We start from the raw sequence: 15544 nt of genomic DNA, 5'->3' as shown, positions 1-15544 counted from the left end.
GTAACATCAGGCAGGATTTAGGCTACCAACTGCCTAGCCAGTTGTAGCTCAATCTTGATGATCATGTTCCCGCACTGACTGACTGTGTGGAGGCTCATTGATTTAATGTTACGTTAGCCCACATATTACACCAGTAAAGTAATAAAATATATAGCTGTCGGCTATATTAGCCATGACTTACCGTTCTTTGTGCAGCTTCAAATGTTGAACAAGTTGGAAATTGTTGCGCCCCGGTCTGTAATTTTCTTCCCGCATGTTTTGCAAGTTGCAATCCGTTTTTGTTGATCCCGTGTTGTCTTTATATCCGAAAATAATAATTTTAAATTCACCCGCTGACGTTCCTCTGCACTGCCACGCACAACTTTTTCTCAGCTGGCACAATTTGATTGGCTGCTGTCCGATTCAAACTATAATCCGTTAAATGAAGAGTTGATGCTGCCCACTTTTTTAATAGTTAAAAAAAATTGGGCTTGGGGAGTGTATCAAGTCAGGTTGAGTCGTAAGGCTCAAGTCCATGTCAAGTCACGAGTCATTGGTGTTACAGTTTTTTCCAACTGCTTACACACAAAATCTTTTCATTTCACACGATTTTTGAAACCTCTCACTCAAAGTGCAAAACACACACCAAATATCCAAAACCATAAGCTATTTCTCAGCCTTTGACTCAGTTGTCAATTGCATAAAACACTTTTTTCAAAACACTACACACAATTCTCTACCTAAAACACAAAATCTAACAGGAAGTGACTTGCTTTCCTTTTCCAAACACAACCAATCAAAATGCTACACTTATTCATCAGGTCACACACATACTCCTCACATGTGCAAACACTAATAGCTTAACTGATCACTAACCAATCACTGCTTTACTGTAGTATAGGCCTGTACATAGGTCAAAGGTCAGATTACCTGTTTTGAACAATGGATGCCAACAATGGACAGAGAGCAAGAGGCGTAGGAGGGAGAGGAAGAGGAAGAAGAGGACGAGGGCAAAGAAGAGAAGGAAGGAGAGCCATCTCTGATGAGATTAGGGCAACACTTGTTGATCATGTGATCAACCACGGTTTGACCATGAGAGAGGCTGGACTGAGAGTCCAGCCCAATTTGAGTCGATTTACAGTGACGTCCATAATTCGAACCTTCAGAAATGAGAACAGGTATGCAACTATCTAATTACTATTTTAGCATTACAGTAATGTACTGTAAAATACGTATGACTGCATAGTATTGCATAAACATTTGTAACTCTAAGCCATCCATTTACTGCACTGCATTGAATGAATCAGGTTGGTTATCATGCTGTACTACATTTTTTTGTACATTGTTTACAGTTCCTATGCTTAACACATACTGTGTTTGAATTCTGTACAGAGAGGAAAGGCAAAGACATCATGGAGGACGAGGACGCTTGTTTACAGATGTACAAGAGACTGCAATTATAAATATGGTTTTGGCCAACAATGCAATTAGGATTTGAGAGATAAGAGAGCATATCTTGAATAATGGCGCCATATTTAACAACATCAATGCTGTAAGCCTGTCGATCATACAACGCATCCTCCAACGGCACCGAGTGACGATGAAACAACTTTACAAGGTGCCATTTGAGAGAAACTCTGACAGAGTCAAGAATATGCGACATGACTTTGTAGAGGTATGTATGCAACACTACTTCCAGTACTTCAGACATACCATATTTACTCATCTTTATATCCTCTTGTCTGTTACAGAGAGTATTGGAGCTGGATGCCCATGTAATTCGCCATGAATTTATTTATGTGGATGAGGTTGGCTTCAACTTCACCAAAACCAGGAGCCGTGGAATAAATGTAATAGGACAGAGGGCAATTACCAATGTCCCTGGACAGCGTGGGGGTAATATAACTATGTGTGCTACCATCACTCAAAATGGGGTACTCCATCACAATGCCACACTGGGTCCGTACAACACTGGCCATATGCTCACTTTGTGGATGCAATTTACACAATGCTTGTCCCTGATCCAGATCAAGAGCCTGCGAGATTTGTGGTTTTATGGGACAATGTTAGTTTTCACCGGGCTGTTCTGGTCCAAAACTGGTTTGCCACCCATCCACAATTTGTAGTTTTGTACCTACCCCCATATTCACCTTTTCTAAATCCCATAGAGGAATCTTCTTCTCAGCCTGGCGCTATAAAGTGTATGATCGCCAACCCTATGCCCGCATGCCGCTTCTCCAGGCAATGGAAGACGCATGTGGGGACATAGAGGTTGCCTCTGTCCAAGGTTGGATACGCCATGCTAGGAGATACTTCCCTCAATGTTTGGCAAGAGAAAACGTATCTTGTGATGTGGACGAAGTATTGTGGCCAGACCCAGGCCGGAGAAGAGATGAAGCGTAGCTTAGCACTGGTGACTGCCCCCCCCCTACCAATTCCTGGACTGCCCCCCCGGGACCCCACACACACAATTGTGTTCTTTACTGTATTCTAAAGAATATACTTTTGGTTTACATATGTTTATGGTTTTGTTGTATGCTACTGTATACAACAGTAATGTTTGGCCTAATAAATATTTGCTGTTTCTACATTGCATTGGTGTTTACAGTGTACTTGTTACCCCTCTCAGCAGATTACCTTCACTGTAGAACATTGTATTGAAATGTAGATATAAGCCTATGAAAGACCAAAGAGCTTTAGATTTAGAACAACAGTGTTTACATGGTATATCCAAAAATGTACTATTATGAAAGCAGTGTCTGCCATTTGATGCAAATGCTTCATTCTAACATGTGTTTTTGGCATTTTGAATGCAGTGTTACATTTTGAAGGAGATGTGAGGCATTTTGCATTTTGTGTGTGCAGTTTCGGTAATTGTGTGTAGAGTTTTGAAAAAAGGAGACCATTTTGAAAACGTGTGTAAGCAGTTGGAAAAAACTGTAAAGTCAAAGTCGAGTTGCAAGTCATCATATTTGTGCTGGTTACATCAATAATAAAGAGAGTTTCAGCCTCTCTGCCAATAACATCTCATGTTCAGTTTCCCCCTCCCCACTCAGACCACAGACAGTCTTAGCAAAATTCTTGCTTGAGAAATTGGCCTTTACTAAGAAGCAATTTTTGTTTATTTGTGACCATTTTAATTGAAAACTAACACAGTAAGGTGCTTAATTGTTATCCAGAAATGATTTGATATTGAGACAAAATGGCTGCATTGGACCTTTAAGAGCTCTGTTTTTATATATGGTGTGTTACAACTTTTTTTGTAATGCCATTATTGGCTCCATTGCCTTGTAAACGCATGAATAATGTTGAACATTTGGGGCAAACATTGTAATTTGTCTCTGTTACTACCAATGCACAATCTCCCATTCAGGGCCAGGAGGCTCCAATCTCTTTCAGGTCACTGGCCCTGACTTTTTGGCATAGCAGATTGCTCTCTGGATGTGGGATGATTATGATGACATAGAATGATTAAGCCTCCTCGCCTCATAGCTGCATCAGTAAGATCCAACCATAAAGCAGCACATAGGCTATACTTGACTAGATATAGGCCTCGCTACAGAGCTAGGAAATGAGGCCGAACTTCAGAGCAGAGGGCTATACATCACACAGCTTTTACAGTGCAGTGAAGAGCAGACAAGTAGAGCTAAGATGCTGTAAAACGTACCACTATAATACAGTTGCACAGCAAATTTCCCAGTGTTACCTAGTGTTGATTTTTCAGGGTAACATTTCAAGTCCTGATTCAGGAGTTAAATTAACTCAGTAAGAGTTAAAATAACACTCAGTGGTGTAAAAGAATCACAGTGTTGGAGTTAACAAACAGAGTGTGAGAGTGTGATTGTGTCAGTTTTATTCTGTGGTGAGTAAGGGCTCATTTAAAGTGGGAAGGCGAAAGCAACCGACTGTAGACCGAAGTTGAGGACTGAAGTCGGGGGAAACTTGCAGTCGACTGCAGTCAAAGCTTCATGACCTTTGATCACATGATGTTTGTAACGTTAATCCAGTCGGACAATTTTTATTCCCATAAAAAAAAAGTGATCAGCTCAAATGCGCCCAAACATTTCCATCATTGATTGATCGATGAATCTTATGCTACACAAAGATCCAATAAGGTATTGCACCCGTTACTGAAATGGTTGCTCCAGTTTAAATGGTTTAGGTAGTGTCCTTTAGCAATGTTCCTAACCCTGACAGTCTTTCTGAATGCAGGTTGCGGGTGACCCAGTCTTTCAGTCTTTTTGTTATGTATCTATGGATGTGACCCAGTCGTTCGTTCTAAATGTTCCATTGCCATACTGGCTGGCAACGTTCTTATCACTTGCTTGCAAGCAAGCCAACAACAGCTAATTTACAGTCACGTCAAACAGTGCAGGCAGTATAACAACAGTAGGTGCATTTGCATTTGTTTAAGCTGTTTTCTAGTGAGCTAATGAGGCGCGATTTTGTCTGGCATAGAAAATGTGCTCTCTTGTGAGGACACTGTTGTTCAGAACAGCTAGCCAACAACACAGCTAACACAATCCCTTCGAACTGAAGCTGGAAAGACTGCAAACTAGCTGCACTTTGTTTCGTTTGACCTTTTTTCCATATTCATAAAAATGATGCCAGCTGATTCATGACTTTGACTGGCTGAGAAACGCTGCCTTGCAGTCTGTCTCGTCCCGACTTCCGACACGTTCATTACTATGGGACAGCTGGAGATTAAATTGGAATATTGAAACAATGTTGCAAATGTCGGAGAGACAGACAGCAAGGTTTAAACAAATCTCTGCTGTAGAAAACAAAATGTTAGTCTAAAAGAAATATGAAATAATGTCTAGATGCTTTTATAGTGGAGATCAAGTTTAGAAATTGCAGATGGAAATAGCCATTTTAACGTCATAGATTTAGCCGGTGGTAACTTGTGGAATAGCTGCACTTTACAATAAAGTTACAATAAAAACCTATGTTACCGAGCTACCTTGTACTACATTCACCTAGTCTGAGGCCAACAGCAGAGTTGTGTTTGTGTTTCAGATGTTTCTGACCTCTTCTGATGTGAGGGTCAAACACAGCATAATCTGTACACTTGAACCCTGTCTCTACTGCAGCACAAGAGTAGAGCTCATCTGCCTGGAGGGTGGCTATATTCAACCTGGAGAGCAGGTAAATACAGAGACAGAGAGAGAGAGAGATAGTCATACAATAAATGATACTACCATATGGCACCACTACTGTTACCCATAGTTTAACTGGAAGGTAAATCCAATCCAATCATCAAATCACATTTTAATCATCACATGCTTCAAAAAACAACAGGTGTGGACTAACATTTTTTTTATTTAACCTTTATTGAACTAGGCAAGTCAGTTAAGAACAAATTCTTATTTTACAATGACTGCCTACCGCGGCCAAACCCTCCCCTAACCCGGACGACGTTGGGCCAATTGTGCGCCGCCCTATGGGACTCCCAATCATGGCCAGTTGTGATACAGCCCGCGATCAAACCAAGGATCGAACCAGGGTCTAGACCGCTGCGCAAAGCATTGAAATGCTTACTTACGAGGCAGACAGTTCCCAACAATGCAGAGAGAAAGACAATAGAGAAATAATAGAAAAGTCAAACGTAATAATAAAAGTAATAACAAATACACAGTGAGTAACGATAACGTGGCTATATACAGTAGTAATAAATACACAATGAGTAACGATAACGTGGCTATATACAGTAATAATAAATACACAATGAGTAACGATAATGTGGCTATATACAGTAATAATAAATACACAATGAGTAACGATAACTTTGCTATATACAGTAATAAAAAATACACAATGAGTAACAATAACGTGGCTATATACAGTAATAATAAATACACAATGAGTAACGATAACTTTTCTATATACAGTATTAATAAATACACAATGAGTAACGATAACTTGGCTATATACAGTAATAATAAATACACAATGAGTAACGATAACTTGGCTATATACAGTAATAATAAATACACAATGAGTAACGATAACGTGGCTATATACAGTAATAATAAATACACAATGAGTAACGATAACTTGGCTATATACAGTAATAATAAATACACAATGAGTAATGATAACTTGGCTATATACAGTAATAATAAATACACAATGAGTAACGATAACTTGGCTATATACAGCAATAATAAATGCACAATGAGTAACGATAACTTTGCTATATACAGTAATAACAAATACACAATGAGTGACGATAACTTGGCCACCAGTACCGAGTCGATGTGCAGGGGTACGAGGTAATTGAGGAGATATGTACATATAACTAGGAGTAAAACGCTAATTTCCATGAAAATAACAGAGAGTGAGAAAGACAGAAAGAGAGAGATTAAAGGACGTGAGTGATAGAGAACACAGAGCCGGAGAGACAGGGAGATACAGTCGTATGATCCTGGTAGGCCCACAGTTGTAGTAGCAGGTGTTTTAGACACATGCAGAGGAAATGCCAACCAAATGTCACACTTTGATCTCTGTTCTGTGCTCAGCGATGCTGTCCACTGCAGATAAAATACCAAATGCTATGGTGGTATGGATATTTTTCTTTTCTCACAAACGTTCCTCCGGATATACATGAGTAGAGATGCAAAGACAAGCTTGCTTTGTATGACAGAGGCTGGCAATGTTCAAGTATATTGTAGCGACCCGCACAGACAGCTGTGTGTTATGTGTTAGGCTAGTAGGTGGTTGTGTTCGCGGGGTCCGACATGTCAGTCAACCTGCTATTTGCCAATCACGGGAATGCCTGGAATGTTCTGATGCCGGGCATCCTGGTGGTTGGCGGAGTGGCGTGGAGGGGGGTTGGGCAGGGGGATGGAGCATTGGAAGTTAAGACCAGGTTTTGCCTTTGTTCTCTCTCTTACGTCTGGGCTTCACAAGAGAAGGTCACGATTGGCTTGTGGGCTATCTTTCATTTATTTGGCGTGGGCTACGGCCAAACAGTAGCCTGTGTAAAGTTGGTTTAATAAACCGTCCATTCGTAAACTCAATCCTCTGTCTGGACAGTTGTTCTTTTATGATCTAGTCAGGTCATTACATTGGTGTCAGAAGTAAAAACGTTGATAAAAGTTAGCCAGCTAGCTAGCTGACTTCTGTGGCTAGCTACCGTAGGTGAGAACGGGGGTTGAAAATGCTTCGAGGGAATCCGAAAGTGAAGGTGGAGGTAGGGGACGATTATGGCCAAGGAGATACGTGTGAATGGACGTCGGAGGTTTTGGCTGAGGAGATCGCCAGGGCGTCGGAGCGCAGAGGCCGCTTGAGGGAGGACGCTAGAGTGATGGCGGCTGAAGCGGGCATGAGCGCCTCGTCGACTGTGTTTCGCGCGGATTCTGGTGGGCGGGCCGAAGTGGTGACGTCGACGAGGCGGGACGAGGAATCTGGGGCTCAGGATGTAAACAAACATGGCGGCGCCCAGTTCCCGGCTGCGTCCGTATCTGTTAAGACCCCGAAGTATTCCGGTAAGGCGGATTGGGAAGCTTTTCATGCTCAGTTTGAACTGTTAGCTCATTTTAGGAGGTGGTCGGATGAAGAAAGGGCACTGCAGTTGGCTTTATGCCTCACGGATGAAGCTCTGTCCTGTTTGATATTGATTAGCCCCGAGGACAGACATGATTATGGCGCTTTAGTGGGAGCACTGAGGAGGCGCTATGGACAGTGTGTACAGCCCGGGCTACTGCGCTCCGAACTGAGTAATAGACGCAGGCAGCCAGGAGAGCCTCTACGGGTGTTAGCTAATGACATTGAGAGCCTCTCTCGGCGGGCATATGCTCACATGCCCCCCTCCGTGCAGAGCGAGCTAGCACGGGACCAGTTCATACAGGCGCTCTCTCCTACGGAGCTGCGCATACAGACCCAGTTGGCTCATCCTGAGTCATTGCAGATAGCCTTGGAGATGGCTTTGGAGAGGGAGCTGGTGTGGGCTGGGACTTCAGCTGGGGCTTTGGTGGGGGTGCAGGGAGACACACCCTCTGTGCGAGCTGGGGGGCAGAGCAGCCCGGAGCCGGAAAAGCCTGCATGGGTGGCTGAAATGACAGAACTCATTCGTGCTGTGTCGCTACAGTCTGCTGGGGTTGTGGCCAGCCAGGCCATCTGCGCCGAAATTGCCCCATGTCCCCCAGAGCTCAGGGAAACGGCTCGGGGTCCGCATAGACCGGGTAGTGCGGACCCCTGGCTTTCTATCCCAACCACCATCATCTTCAGGAGGAGCCCACCTGCACAGACGGGGAAGCAAGGCTCCACTTCCCCCAGAAGCAGACGAGAGCAAGCGGATGGAGCCTGTTGTTGTGGTGGGCCGGACCTGTGTTGGGGACTTTTGTCATGTCCCTGTCACTGTGGAGGGGGTGCCCTGCTCCGCCCTGGTGGACACTGGGTCCACAGTAACCCTGGTGAGGCCAGATATTGTGCCAGGTTGGACTCAGTGTGAGCCTACAACTGTGCAGCTCCGCACAGTCACAGTCACAGTCACAGTGAGCTGGCACCCATGAAAGGGAAGGGAATAATGACTCTGACAGTAGGGGGCAGGACTGTGCGTCATCCTGTGTGGGTGGCGGCTGTGCAGGACCCTTGTATCCTGGGGTTGGACTTTCTTAGGAGCACAGGCTGCCAGTTAGACCTAAATAGGGGCACACTGAGCTTCCAGGGAGGGCCGGAAGTCACCATGGCCCCCCCTAATGTCACATTCACTCAACCCAACAAACCCTTTACTCCAACAGTTAAAGCAGCAGAGACTCATGGCTGCCCCCCCCTCCCCCACAGCTGTGTGTGACTTTTCCCCAGCCCCCCTGTCACCTACTGCGGTGTGTTACATTCCCCCAGCTACCTCCATGACACAGCCCTCTGTGAGCCCAGGCCGCGCCCCCCCAGCCCAGCTACCCCAGATGGGAGAGGAGAGGACACTGTCTGCAGTGAGGGAGATATGGGGGAGGAACTGTGTTGGTCTTGACCCCGAGCAGCAGGAACGGTTGTGGCAGTTGCTGTTTGAATTCAGAGACAGCTTTGCGCTGAGTGAGGAAGAGGTGGGTCAGACTCATCTGGTGCAGCATGAGATCGACACAGGTGATGCTCGGCCCATCAAGATGCGCCCCCGCCGTATCCCGCTGGCACGCCAGGAGGCGGCAGACAAGGCTGTGTTGGAGATGCAGCGGGCAGACTTCATTGAGCCCTCAGACAGCCCCTGGGCGGCGCCAGTCGTCATGGTTCCGAAGAAGGGGGGCAAGCTGAGGTTCTGTGCGGACTACAGGCGGCTGAATGAGGTAACCAGGAAGGACTCATACCCCATACCACGTATCGATGAGTCGCTGGACCTGGTTAGGGGGTCCTCCTGGTTCTCCTCACTAGACCTCCGCAGTGGCTACTGGCAGGTGCCCCTCTCCCCAGAGGCCAGAGCCAAAACTGCATTCTCCACTAACAGAGGACACTGGCAGTTCAAGGTCCTGTGCTTTGGCCTGTGCAACGCTCCAGCTACTTTTGAGCGTTTGATGGACAGGGTGCTGGATGGCATCCCCAGACAGCAGTGTCTGGTATACCTCGATGACATCCTGGCCCATGGTAGCTCCTTCCAGTCAGCCCTGGGGGCGCTACGGCGTGTGCTGGAGAGGGTGGCTGCCGCAGGTCTGAAGCTACACCCCGAGAAGTGCCACTTCATGAGGAGAGAGGTGTCCTTCTTGGGCCACCGAGTGGGGAAGGAGGGGATCAGCACCATGGAGGACAAGGTAGGGGCTGTCAGAGACTGGCCCACCCCCACCGACCAGCGTCAGCTGAAGAGCTTCCAGGGCCTGGCCTCGTACTACAGGAGGTTTGTACGGGGCTTCTCAAGCGTTGATGCTCCACTGAACCGCCTGCTGCCGAAGGACAAAGCTTTCACTTGGACAGTGGAGTGTGAGGAGGCGTTCAACACCCTCAAACGTGCACTGATCGAGGCCCCCGTGCTCGCCCCCCCTGACCTCACCTTGCCCTTTATCCTGGACACAGACGCGAGCAATGTGGGCATGGGTGGGGTGCTGGCCCAGGTGGGGCCAGCGGGGGAGAGAGTGGTGGCGTACTTCAGCAAAACATTTGACAAACATGAGCGCCGCTACTGTGTCACCCGGCGGGAGCTCTTGGCTGTTGTGGCTTCCGTCAAACACTTCAAGTACTACCTGGGTGGTCTGCCCTTTACTGTAAGGACTGACCACTCTGCTCTCCAGTGGCTCATGTCTTTCAGAGAGCCAGAGGGCCAGGTGGCACGCTGGTTGGAGGAGCTTCAGCCGTATGACTTCACGGTGGTGCACAGGGCAGGGGCACGCCACTCCAACGCCGACGCCATGTCCCGTCGGCCCTGTACTGCAGACGGCTGCCGCCATTGTGAACGGAGAGAGGGACGGGAGAGAGAGCTGTGTGCAGAGGGGGTCTGTGCCACAGTGTGTCGGGCGAGCGGGCCTGTCTGCTGTGAGCTGCAGACTGTCGACATGGCTGAATGGCGGCAGCAGCAGGGACGGGACACAGACCTACAGCCAGTGCTACAGTGGGTAGAGGCGCAGGTGAGGCCACCATGGGAAGAGGTGACAGCGCTCTCACTCGCGACCAAAGGGTTGTGGTCAAAGTTTGAGAGACTGCGGCTGGCTGATGGCGTGCTACAGCGGGCATGGAAGGAGTCAGCTACGGGAGAGGAGAGGTGGCAGGTGGTGGTCCCAAAAGCATTGCGGGAGGCTGTGCTCCAGAGTACTCATGGCGGGGTGGGGACTGGACACTTTGGGGTCACAAAAACACTGCGCCGTCTCCGTCAGGGCTTCTACTGGGGGCAGCACAAGAGGGATGTGGAGGACTTTTGTCGCCGCTGTGACAACTGCACAGCGAGAAAGGGCCCCCCAGGCCGCTCTCATGCTCAGCTCCAACAGTTCCCAGTGGGGGCTCCCATGGAGAGGGTGGGAGTGGATGTAGTTGGGCCGTTCCCCATCACAGACAGTGGAAACCGCTGGGTGCTCACGGCCATGGACTATTTCACAAAATGGCCCGAGGCCTATGCTCTGCCTGACCAGGAGGCAGAGACCATCGTCGACGCCCTGACAGCGGGGATGTTCAGCAGGTTTGGAGCTGCAGAGTCCATCCACAGCGACCAGGGCAGAAACTTTGAGTCTCGTGTGTTCGCCACCATGTGTGAGAGGCTGGGTATGCACAAGACCCGCACTACTCCTCTCCATCCTCAAAGTGATGGCCTTGTAGAGCGCTTCAATAAAACGCTTGGACAGCAGCTGGCCATCGTCTCTTCCAAACACCAGCGTGACTGGGACAAGCACCTGCCTATGGTCCTCATGGCATGCCGCTCCGCTGTCCAAGACTCCACCTCCTGCACGCCTGCCCTCCTCATGCTGGGGAGAGAGATCCGCACCCCTGCGGAGATGGCATTTGGTCGGCCCCTGGATAGCCCTCATGTTCCCCCGGGGCCGGAGTATGCCCGGAGACTCCAGGACCGCCTGGAGACAGCCCACACCTTCGCCAGAGAGCAGCTGGTGAATGCAGGTGTGAGGCAGAAGAGGAACTATGACGTGCACACCCGGGGAAGGCACTTTGTGGCTGGGGAGCTGGTCTGGGTCTACAGCCCGCTAAGGAAAAAAGGCAGATGCCCCAAGTTGGACAGTCACTGGGTGGGACCCTGCAGTGTCCTGGAGAGGGTAGGGGAGGTTGTTTACCGGGTGCAGCTTCCTCCCAGGGGGAGAAAGGTGGCACTGCACCGGGACAGGTTAGCCCCATACAGAGGGGCCTCTTCTCCCCAAACCCCAGGAACCCCCACAATTCCCCTCTCTGGCAATGCCATTCTCCAGGCACCCACCCCCAGGTGCCGCAGACAAGGCTCCAGACAGCCCACTCCCCCTGTCTCCCCCCCTGTGTCACCGCGTGGTTCCCCAGAGCCACGGACTGTATTACCCGTTCCCGCTTCCTTGTCCCCCATATCCCTGCCTTCATCCCCTGGTTCCCAGAGGGGCACTCTGCGACCATCACGGCCACGCAGGCAAAGGAGACCTCCGGGTCGCTTCAGAGACTTTGTTTGTTCCCTCGGGGACGAGGGACTTTGTGGTGGGGGGGCTGTGTAGCGACCCGCACAGACAGCTGTGTGTTATGTGTTAGGCTAGTAGGTGGTTGTGTTCGCGGGGTCCGACATGTCAGTCAACCTGCTATCTGCCAATCACGGGAATGCCTGGAATGTTCTGATGCCGGGCATCCTGGTGGTTGGCGGAGTGGCGTGGAGGGGGGTTGGGCAGGGGGATGGAGCATTGGAAGTTAAGACCAGGTTTTGCCTTTGTTCTCTCTCTTACGTCTGGGCTTCACAAGAGAAGGTCACGATTGGCTTGTGGGCTATCTTTCATTTATTTGGCGTGGGCTACGGCCAAACAGTAGCCTGTGTAAAGTTGGTTTAATAAACCGTCCATTCGTAAACTCAATCCTCTGTCTGGACAGTTGTTCTTTTATGATCTAGTCAGGTCATTACAATATCTTTGATCGGGGCTCTCAACATTCAAGTATTTGTGGTTTGCATTGTGGAAACAGAATAGTATTACAGTGTGGATTTAGAAAACACTTTCTTTTTTTCTTTTTTGACATTGAGTGTGTTTGTCCGGTGCAAATGACTGGTGTTAGTAATTTTACTATATTATGAAGATGTGTAGTATCTTATGCATAAGTCGTGAATAACCACATCATTAAATACCAGTGACACCCTTATTTCCATCTTTTGGAGGAGGCAGATGGACAGGTGTTCAGTGGGGGTGACTGAGGTTGAGTTTACCGACCCTGGCATCTGACCCTCTCTGGGATTACATACCTGTTACCACAGCAACAGAGCATCATGGCCCTCATGTTAAGGCGCTGTGTGTGTGTGTGTGTGTGTGTGTGTGTGTGTGTGTGTGTGTGTGTGTGTGTGTGTGTGTGTGTGTGTGTGTGTGTGTGTGTGTGTGTGTGTGTGTGTGTGTGTGTGTGTGGGCCTTGGTCATCAACCACAACAACATCGCAGAGAAAAGAGGGCGGTATAAGGTTAATGAAGAGAAAAGAAGATGGATGGTGCTAATGAAGGAAGAGCACGGCCCCAGAGACGCTGCAAGACCAAGGCCTAACCCAGTCACTACATAAGTGAACATCACACAGTCATTACTGGAGTCTGTACAGAGTCGTCTGGCCATGAGCACTTAGAGGGGGAGGGAGCGAATAAGACAGAACATCTGTAGAACTTTCATTTTAATGTTGTAAAAATAAGTACACATAAGCTCTGAAAATGTTTTTCCCAGTACTACGTAAACATGTATCATTTCAGGAGTACGATATTTCTTCTTGCCTATCCATTCCCCCCTCGTCTTTATCTGTCACTACCTGACCCTCTGCCCCTCTATTTTAAATAATAAATACATCTTTAATCTTAATGGATCATATACCAACTTCATGGATTATATGATCTATTAACTGATTATCCACAGTCACACTGATCTCAGTAGATTTGTAGCAGATGGCATAGCTTCCCAGATTGGCAAATGATAAGGCAAATCAATTATGGGAGATTAGATATAAATTCATCCAATTTATCCTGATTAAGATAGTGTGATATAGATATGGTGCCCCGACCTGTCTCATTTCATGTATAAAAGCTATTTTCTTGAGTAATAATGCCCTCGTTAAGAAAATTAAGGAAATTAGGAGCACCACTTAATCACACACGCACACACACACACACACACACACACACACACACACACACACACACACACACACACACACACAGACCTCCAATACACAAGGCATACTCCCACACTGTTTAACATTCTCTTCTCTCAGACACACACAACTCCATTCTCAGTCTAGATGAACATATCTCATATATTAAATATCAAACATCACACTGATCTTTTGAGATGTCTGAGCTTCTGTCTGAAGGTATCTCACTCATTTAATGATAAATCTGCAACCTGGCACTATCACCCCACTCGGGGGAAAATAACATATCACTTTAATTCCAGAGACCGAGGATCAAACATCAGTCACGCTGTCTTGCAAAAGGCAAATAACAGCCATAACCTGCACTAAAATGATTAAGACAGCTATCTAGGACAGAGATCTATGTGTCATGTGTTACGCTACGAGATTCACACTAGAAAGTGACGGACTAGACCAACTTGGGAAGGTGTCCTCCACTATACTTAAAAACAAACTTGAGTTTATATAACTGTCTGTCCTGTTTTTAAATGCATCTGTTGGAGAAGCTATCTGTCTGAGGTGCTAGAGTGAGGGATGTAATCGTGAGAACCTATGGTAAAGTCACGTACATCCTTTCTAAAACGTATTTGCCTGAGGTTGTGTGGGTCTGCCTGCTATTTGGGGCAGCAGGTAGCCTAGTGGTTAGAGCGTTGGACTTGTAACCGAAAGGTTGCAAGATCGAATCCCTGAGCTAACGAGGTAGAAAGCTGTCGTTCTGCCCCTGAACAAGGCACTTAACCCACTGTTCCTAGGCCGTCATTGAAAATAAGAATTTGTTCTTAACTGACTTACCTAGTTAAATAAAGGTCAAATAAAATGAGTTACTCTGTCACGAGGGGGGTGTCTGTCTAGCAGTGTATTGATTGGTACTGGTCTACTTGAGCCTTTACCAAGCAGTTATTCATTTGGAGAGGATGGACAAGGGAAGCTATAAATACCTCAGGCTTCCCCTGCACATCAACACCCAGCCTACCAATATGCCGGGGGCAGAACCATAACAACAATTCACTGAGGTATAAAATGATAGACAGAGAGAGAGTGTGTCTGTTATCAGATCCAGCTTGGTTATAAAAGAAAACAAAGTTAATTAATAAGTAAATCCTTCCACACTGGCAAGGCCCAGTGCCATCTTGTAGCCCACCATCATTACCATGGGTGGTTCAATGCTAAGCTAAGGGATTAGCATCCAGCAGGCGTGTGTCTGTACATGAATACCCCGAGGACAGATAGATAACACTACACACACCCCTTGCTGCTAACACCAAAAGATAGAGCTACTTCAGCAGAGCGCGACTGTGTAATGCAAAAACACCTCCTTTGGCTTTTAAGAAACATGATACAATAAAACATCAAATGCGAGGTATTTCTGCTGCTGCCCCTCTAAGTAATTAACTCTGAAATGGATGTTTGGGTTACATTAAGAGTGGCTGAGATGTCAAAGTTTGATGTTAAAGCAGGGACATGGCATATGGGCGCAGTGACACCTGTTCACAGAGCCCAACTCTGTTTCTCTGGCAGTGTTTGGCTCACATGGCGAGGAGGGCTAATGCCACATGAGAGAGAGGCAGGGAGGAGAGAAAAGGGAGAGAACGAGATTGAGAGAGAGGTGGAGAGAGAAGGATAAAGAGAGCTCTGGAAAGGGTTGGAGTGAGAGGCAGGGAGAAGATGGAAGAGAAGCGATGCAGAGAGGGATGGAGATCAAGGGTAAACGAGATAGCTTTGGAAACAGTAGGAGTGCGGAGTACTAATTACACAAATCACATAGCATTAGGAGAGCAGCTACGTCGCTCGCTGTGACTTGTAATTGTTGCAATAA

This window comes from Salvelinus fontinalis, chromosome 1 (assembly GCF_029448725.1).
Source record: "Salvelinus fontinalis isolate EN_2023a chromosome 1, ASM2944872v1, whole genome shotgun sequence".
Lineage (NCBI taxonomy): Eukaryota > Metazoa > Chordata > Actinopteri > Salmoniformes > Salmonidae > Salvelinus > Salvelinus fontinalis.
The sequence above is the reverse complement of the archived record's forward strand: the minus strand, read 5'-3'. Positions refer to the sequence as shown.